Here is a 7,500-nt window from a genome sequence, read left to right on the forward strand (position 1 = left end):
CTTGCGCAACCGTTCTGCGCATCTGTAATGGCGGCCTCCGTATGACGTCCGGTCCGCGATGGAGATTAAAAAACAAACAATATTTGACAATAACACACCATCGAGGATTGCACCATCGCATCAAACGATGTGTCGTCAATTATGAATTTTACTAAGTGTGTTGGGCAGGATGGCTGAATGCGATGCGCGATTGACAACAAACAAGAAGAAAGGTGAGTTTTATTTCGGGGGAGATTTGTCATGTCTCGTCCCCAGTTTTGCTATGTGTCTTGGTTGCCATAGTTTCTGTTCGTGTCACCCCGCTCTTCCTGTGTCACCTCAATCGATGTAACGTGTTTTGTATTTAAGTCCTGTCTGCCCCTCGCTCACCGCATGTGTTACTGTCATTCTGTTCCTGTCTTTGGTAATGTCACCCTGTCTTTTTGTTCCACGACTTTGTCGGTCAGTCCTGCTGTTGGTTTTGTTGTACCATGACTTTATTTAAAAAAAAAAAAAAAAAATTAAAATTTTTTTTCTTTGTACCCATGTATAATACGCACCCCAGATTTTAGGACAATAAATTAGTAAAATAATGCGCACTATACACGGAAAAAAACGGTACTTACTTACTTACTTACTTACTTACTTACTTACTTACTTACTTACTTACTTACTTACTTACTTACTTACAACACCCATTACGTATGGCATTCGGAAACTGCAAGCCGAGTTTAAACTCCGACATTGAAATTATAACCCGAGTTTCCAACCTAGTGGCGTCATCCGTAGCATTATATATAAAACGCACGATTTTTAATGTGATCACGGCTTACGGCCATACTACCCTGAGAACGCCCGATCTCGTCCGATCTCGGAAGCTAAGCAGGGTTGGGCCTGGTTAGTACTTGGATGGGAGACCGCCTGGGAATGCCAGGTGCTGTAAGCTTTATTTATTTATTTATTTATTTATTTATTTATTTATTTATTTATTTATTTATTTATTTATTTACTTACTTACTTACTTACTTACTTACTTACTTACTTACTTACTTACTTACTTACTTACTTACTTACTTACTTACTTACTTACTTACTTACTTACTTACTTACTTACTTACTTACAACACCCATTACGTATGGCATTCGGAAACTGCAAGCCGAGTTTAAACTCCGACATTGAAATTATAACCCGAGTTTCCAACCGAGTGGCGTCATCCGTAGCATTATATATAAAACGCACGATTTTTAATGTGATCACGGCTTACGGCCATACTACCCTGAGAACGCCCGATCTCGTCTGATCTCGGAAGCTAAGTAGGGTCGGGCCTGGTTAGTACTTGGATGGGAGACCGCCTGGGAATACCAGGTGCTGTAAGCTTTATTTATTTATTTATTTATTTATTTATTTATTTATTTATTTATTTATTTATTTATTTATTTATTTATTTATTTATTTATTTACTTACTTACTTACTTACTTACTTACTTACTTACTTACTTACTTACTTACTTACTTACTTACTTACTTACTTACTTACTTACTTACTTACTTACTTACTTACTTACTTACTTACTTACTTACTTACTTACTTACAACACCCATTACGTATGGCATTCGGAAACTGCAAGCCGAGTTTAAACTCCGACATTGAAATTATAACCCGAGTTTCCAACCTAGTGGCGTCATCCGTAGCATTATATATAAAACGCACGATTTTTAATGTGATCACGGCTTACGGCCATACTACCCTGAGAACGCCCGATCTCGTCCGATCTCGGAAGCTAAGCAGGGTCGGGCCTGGTTAGTACTTGGATGGGAGACCGCCTGGGAATACCAGGTGCTGTAAGCTTTATTTATTTATTTATTTATTTATTTATTTATTTATTTATTTATTTATTTATTTATTTACTTACTTACTTACTTACTTACTTACTTACTTACTTACTTACTTACTTACTTACTTACTTACTTACTTACTTACTTACTTACTTACTTACTTACTTACTTACTTACTTACTTACTTACTTACTTACTTACTCACTTACTTACTTACTTACAACACCCATTACGTATGGCATTCGGAAACTGCAAGCCGAGTTTAAACTCCGACATTGAAATTATAACCCGAGTTTCCAACCTAGTGGCGTCATCCGTAGCATTATATATAAAACGCATGATTTTTAATGTGATCACGGCTTACGGCCATACTACCCTGAGAACGCCCCATCTCGTCCGATCTCGGAAGCTAAGCAGGGTCGGGCCTGGTTAGTACTTGGATGGGAGACCGCCTGGGAATACCAGGTGCTGTAAGCTTTATTTATTTATTTATTTATTTATTTACTTACTTACTTACTTACTTACTTACTTACTTACTTACTTACTTACTTACTTACTTACTTACTTACTTACTTACTTACTTACTTACTTACTTACTTACTTACTTACTTACTTACTTACTTACTTACTTACTTACTTACTTACTTACTTACTTACTTACTTACTTACTTACTTACTTACTTACTTACTTACTTACTTACTTACTTACAACACCCATTACGTATGGCATTCGGAAACTGCAAGCCGAGTTTAAACTCCGACATTGAAATTATAACCCGAGTTTCCAACCTATATTGGCGTCATCCGTAGCATTATATATAAAATGCACGATTTTGAGTGTGATCACGGCCTTACGGCCATACTACTTACTTACTTACTTACTTACTTACTTACTTACTTACTTACTTACTTACTTACTTACTTACTTACTTACAACACCCATTACGTATGGCATTCGGAAACTGCAAGCCGAGTTTAAACTCCGACATTGAAATTATAACCCGAGTTTCCAACCGTGGCGTCATCCGTAGCATTATATATAAAACGCACGATTTTTAATGTGATCACGGCTTACGGCCATACTACCCTGAGAACGCCCGATCTCGTCCGATCTCGGAAGCTAAGCAGGGTCGGGCCTGGTTAGTACTTGGATGGGAGACCGCCTGGGAATACCAGGTGCTGTAAGCTTTATTTATTTATTTATTTATTTATTTATTTACTTACTTACTTACTTACTTACTTACTTACAACACCCATTACGTATGGCATTCGGAAACTGCAAGCCGAGTTTAAACTCCGACATTGAAATTATAACCCGAGTTTCCAACCTAGTGGCGTCATCCGTAGCATTATATATAAAACGCACATTTTTTAATGTGATCACGGCTTACGGCCATACTACCCTGAGAACGCCCGATCTCGTCCGATCTCGGAAGCTAAGCAGGGTCGGGCCTGGTTAGTACTTGGATGGGAGACCGCCTGGGAATACCAGGTGCTGTAAGCTTTATTTATTTATTTATTTATTTATTTATTTATTTATTTACTTACTTACTTACTTACTTACTTACTTACTTACTTACTTACTTACTTACTTACTTACTTACTTACTTACTTACTTACTTACTTACTTACTTACTTACTTACTTACTTACTTACTTACTTACTTACTTACTTACTTACTTACTTACTTACTTACAACACCCATTACGTATGGCATTCGGAAACTGCAAGCCGAGTTTAAACTCCGACATTGAAATTATAACCCGCGTTTCCAACCTAGTGGCGTCATCCGTAGCATTATATATAAAACGCACGATTTTTAATGTGATCACGGCTTACGGCCATACTACCCTGAGAACGCCCGATCTCGTCCGATCTCGGAAGCTAAGCAGGGTCGGGCCTGGTTAGGACTTGGATGGGAGACCGCCTGGGAATACCAGGTGCTGTAAGCTTTATTTATTTATTTATTTATTTATTTATTTATTTATTTATTTATTTACTTACTTACTTACTTACTTACTTACTTACTTACTTACTTACTTACTTACTTACTTACTTACTTACTTACTTACTTACTTACTTACTTACTTACTTACTTACTTACTTACTTACTTACTTACTTACTTACTTACTTACTTACTTACTTACTTACTTACTTACTTACAACACCCATTACGTATGGCATTCGGAAACTGCAAGCCGAGTTTAAACTCCGACATTGAAATTATAACCCGAGTTTCCAACCTAGTGGCGTCATCCGTAGCATTATATATAAAACGCACGATTTTTAATGTGATCACGGCTTACGGCCATACTACCCTGAGAACGCCCGATCTCGTCCGATCTCGGAAGCTAAGCAGGGTCGGTCCTGGTTAGTACTTGGATGGGAGACCGCCTGGGAATACCAGGTGCTGTAAGCTTTATTTATTTATTTATTTATTTATTTATTTATTTATTTATTTATTTATTTATTTATTTACTTACTTACTTACTTACTTACTTACTTACTTACTTACTTACTTACTTACTTACTTACTTACTTACTTACTTACTTACTTACTTACTTACTTACTTACTTACTTACTTACTTACTTACTTACTTACAACACCCATTACGTATGGCATTCGGAAACTGCAAGCCGAGTTTAAACTCCGACATTGAAATTATAACCCGCGTTTCCAACCTAGTGGCGTCATCCGTAGCATTATATATAAAACGCACGATTTTTAATGTGATCACGGCTTACGGCCATACTACCCTGAGAACGCCCGATCTCGTCCGATCTCGGAAGCTAAGCAGGGTTGGGCCTGGTTAGTACTTGGATGGGAGACCGCCTGGGAATGCCAGGTGCTGTAAGCTTTATTTATTTATTTATTTATTTATTTATTTATTTATTTATTTATTTATTTATTTATTTATTTATTTATTTACTTACTTACTTACTTACTTACTTACTTACTTACTTACTTACTTACTTACTTACTTACTTACTTACTTACTTACTTACTTACTTACTTACTTACTTACTTACTTACTTACAACACCCATTACGTATGGCATTCGGAAACTGCAAGCCGAGTTTAAACTCCGACATTGAAATTATAACCCGAGTTTCCAACCGAGTGGCGTCATCCGTAGCATTATATATAAAACGCACGATTTTTAATGTGATCACGGCTTACGGCCATACTACCCTGAGAACGCCCGATCTCGTCTGATCTCGGAAGCTAAGTAGGGTCGGGCCTGGTTAGTACTTGGATGGGAGACCGCCTGGGAATACCAGGTGCTGTAAGCTTTATTTATTTATTTATTTATTTATTTATTTATTTATTTATTTATTTATTTATTTATTTATTTATTTATTTATTTATTTACTTACTTACTTACTTACTTACTTACTTACTTACTTACTTACTTACTTACTTACTTACTTACTTACTTACTTACTTACTTACTTACTTACTTACTTACTTACTTACTTACAACACCCATTACGTATGGCATTCGGAAACTGCAAGCCGAGTTTAAACTCCGACATTGAAATTATAACCCGAGTTTCCAACCTAGTGGCGTCATCCGTAGCATTATATATAAAACGCACGATTTTTAATGTGATCACGGCTTACGGCCATACTACCCTGAGAACGCCCGATCTCGTCCGATCTCGGAAGCTAAGCAGGGTCGGGCCTGGTTAGTACTTGGATGGGAGACCGCCTGGGAATACCAGGTGCTGTAAGCTTTATTTATTTATTTATTTATTTATTTATTTATTTATTTATTTATTTATTTATTTATTTATTTATTTACTTACTTACTTACTTACTTACTTACTTACTTACTTACTTACTTACTTACTTACTTACTTACTTACTTACTTACTTACTTACTTACTTACTTACTTACTTACTTACTTACTTACTTACTTACTTACTTACTTACTTACTTACTTACTTACTTACTTACTTACTTACTTACTCACTTACTTACTTACTTACAACACCCATTACGTATGGCATTCGGAAACTGCAAGCCGAGTTTAAACTCCGACATTGAAATTATAACCCGAGTTTCCAACCTAGTGGCGTCATCCGTAGCATTATATATAAAACGCATGATTTTTAATGTGATCACGGCTTACGGCCATACTACCCTGAGAACGCCCCATCTCGTCCGATCTCGGAAGCTAAGCAGGGTCGGGCCTGGTTAGTACTTGGATGGGAGACCGCCTGGGAATACCAGGTGCTGTAAGCTTTATTTATTTATTTATTTATTTATTTACTTACTTACTTACTTACTTACTTACTTACTTACTTACTTACTTACTTACTTACTTACTTACTTACTTACTTACTTACTTACTTACTTACTTACTTACTTACTTACTTACTTACTTACTTACAACACCCATTACGTATGGCATTCGGAAACTGCAAGCCGAGTTTAAACTCCGACATTGAAATTATAACCCGAGTTTCCAACCTATATTGGCGTCATCCGTAGCATTATATATAAAATGCACGATTTTGAGTGTGATCACGGCCTTACGGCCATACTACTTACTTACTTACTTACTTACTTACTTACTTACTTACTTACTTACTTACAACACCCATTACGTATGGCATTCGGAAACTGCAAGCCGAGTTTAAACTCCGACATTGAAATTATAACCCGAGTTTCCAACCGTGGCGTCATCCGTAGCATTATATATAAAACGCACGATTTTTAATGTGATCACGGCTTACGGCCATACTACCCTGAGAACGCCCGATCTCGTCCGATCTCGGAAGCTAAGCAGGGTCGGGCCTGGTTAGTACTTGGATGGGAGACCGCCTGGGAATACCAGGTGCTGTAAGCTTTATTTATTTATTTATTTATTTATTTACTTACTTACTTACTTACTTACTTACTTACAACACCCATTACGTATGGCATTCGGAAACTGCAAGCCGAGTTTAAACTCCGACATTGAAATTATAACCCGAGTTTCCAACCGTGGCGTCATCCGTAGCATTATATATAAAACGCACATTTTTTAATGTGATCACGGCTTACGGCCATACTACCCTGAGAACGCCCGATCTCGTCCGATCTCGGAAGCTAAGCAGGGTCGGGCCTGGTTAGTACTTGGATGGGAGACCGCCTGGGAATACCAGGTGCTGTAAGCTTTATTTATTTATTTATTTATTTATTTATTTATTTATTTATTTACTTACTTACTTACTTACTTACTTACTTACTTACTTACTTACTTACTTACTTACTTACTTACTTACTTACTTACTTACTTACTTACTTACTTACTTACTTACTTACTTACTTACTTACTTACTTACTTACTTACAACACCCATTACGTATGGCATTCGGAAACTGCAAGCCGAGTTTAAACTCCGACATTGAAATTATAACCCGCGTTTCCAACCTAGTGGCGTCATCCGTAGCATTATATATAAAACGCACGATTTTTAATGTGATCACGGCTTACGGCCATACTACCCTGAGAACGCCCGATCTCGTCCGATCTCGGAAGCTAAGCAGGGTCGGGCCTGGTTAGTACTTGGATGGGAGACCGCCTGGGAATACCAGGTGCTGTAAGCTTTATTTATTTATTTATTTATTTATTTATTTATTTATTTATTTATTTATTTACTTACTTACTTACTTACTTACTTACTTACTTA

General features: G+C 36.8%; 15 non-coding genes across 15 annotated transcripts; all 15 read left to right on the forward strand.

Annotated features, from left to right (window-relative positions):
- The first annotated feature begins 806 nt into the window (after nt 1-806).
- LOC133164789 (5S ribosomal RNA) lies at nt 807-925 on the forward strand. Its single transcript, XR_009717273.1, has one exon. It is a non-coding gene; the product is annotated as a 5S ribosomal RNA (ribosomal RNA).
- A 313-nt stretch (nt 926-1,238) lies between these two features.
- On the forward strand, nt 1,239-1,357 carry LOC133163988 (5S ribosomal RNA). Its single transcript, XR_009716517.1, has one exon. It is a non-coding gene; the product is annotated as a 5S ribosomal RNA (ribosomal RNA).
- A 353-nt stretch (nt 1,358-1,710) lies between these two features.
- Nucleotides 1,711-1,829, forward strand: LOC133164667 (5S ribosomal RNA). The gene has a single exon (XR_009717155.1). It is a non-coding gene; the product is annotated as a 5S ribosomal RNA (ribosomal RNA).
- A 345-nt stretch (nt 1,830-2,174) lies between these two features.
- On the forward strand, nt 2,175-2,293 carry LOC133164389 (5S ribosomal RNA). The gene has a single exon (XR_009716902.1). It is a non-coding gene; the product is annotated as a 5S ribosomal RNA (ribosomal RNA).
- Nucleotides 2,294-2,885: 592 nt separating this feature from the next.
- On the forward strand, nt 2,886-3,004 carry LOC133164668 (5S ribosomal RNA). The gene has a single exon (XR_009717156.1). It is a non-coding gene; the product is annotated as a 5S ribosomal RNA (ribosomal RNA).
- Nucleotides 3,005-3,201: 197 nt separating this feature from the next.
- On the forward strand, nt 3,202-3,320 carry LOC133164669 (5S ribosomal RNA). The gene has a single exon (XR_009717157.1). It is a non-coding gene; the product is annotated as a 5S ribosomal RNA (ribosomal RNA).
- A 329-nt stretch (nt 3,321-3,649) lies between these two features.
- On the forward strand, nt 3,650-3,768 carry LOC133164361 (5S ribosomal RNA). Its single transcript, XR_009716874.1, has one exon. It is a non-coding gene; the product is annotated as a 5S ribosomal RNA (ribosomal RNA).
- Nucleotides 3,769-4,117: 349 nt separating this feature from the next.
- LOC133164038 (5S ribosomal RNA) lies at nt 4,118-4,236 on the forward strand. The gene has a single exon (XR_009716565.1). It is a non-coding gene; the product is annotated as a 5S ribosomal RNA (ribosomal RNA).
- A 321-nt stretch (nt 4,237-4,557) lies between these two features.
- LOC133164790 (5S ribosomal RNA) lies at nt 4,558-4,676 on the forward strand. The gene has a single exon (XR_009717274.1). It is a non-coding gene; the product is annotated as a 5S ribosomal RNA (ribosomal RNA).
- Nucleotides 4,677-4,993: 317 nt separating this feature from the next.
- Nucleotides 4,994-5,112, forward strand: LOC133163989 (5S ribosomal RNA). The gene has a single exon (XR_009716518.1). It is a non-coding gene; the product is annotated as a 5S ribosomal RNA (ribosomal RNA).
- A 325-nt stretch (nt 5,113-5,437) lies between these two features.
- Nucleotides 5,438-5,556, forward strand: LOC133164670 (5S ribosomal RNA). Its single transcript, XR_009717158.1, has one exon. It is a non-coding gene; the product is annotated as a 5S ribosomal RNA (ribosomal RNA).
- A 393-nt stretch (nt 5,557-5,949) lies between these two features.
- On the forward strand, nt 5,950-6,068 carry LOC133164390 (5S ribosomal RNA). The gene has a single exon (XR_009716903.1). It is a non-coding gene; the product is annotated as a 5S ribosomal RNA (ribosomal RNA).
- A 488-nt stretch (nt 6,069-6,556) lies between these two features.
- Nucleotides 6,557-6,675, forward strand: LOC133164673 (5S ribosomal RNA). The gene has a single exon (XR_009717160.1). It is a non-coding gene; the product is annotated as a 5S ribosomal RNA (ribosomal RNA).
- Nucleotides 6,676-6,866: 191 nt separating this feature from the next.
- Nucleotides 6,867-6,985, forward strand: LOC133164674 (5S ribosomal RNA). Its single transcript, XR_009717161.1, has one exon. It is a non-coding gene; the product is annotated as a 5S ribosomal RNA (ribosomal RNA).
- Nucleotides 6,986-7,298: 313 nt separating this feature from the next.
- On the forward strand, nt 7,299-7,417 carry LOC133164675 (5S ribosomal RNA). The gene has a single exon (XR_009717162.1). It is a non-coding gene; the product is annotated as a 5S ribosomal RNA (ribosomal RNA).
- Nucleotides 7,418-7,500: the final 83 nt, after the last annotated feature.

The sequence above is a fragment of the Syngnathus typhle genome, linkage group LG12 (genome assembly GCF_033458585.1).
Source record: "Syngnathus typhle isolate RoL2023-S1 ecotype Sweden linkage group LG12, RoL_Styp_1.0, whole genome shotgun sequence".
Taxonomy (NCBI): domain Eukaryota; kingdom Metazoa; phylum Chordata; class Actinopteri; order Syngnathiformes; family Syngnathidae; genus Syngnathus; species Syngnathus typhle.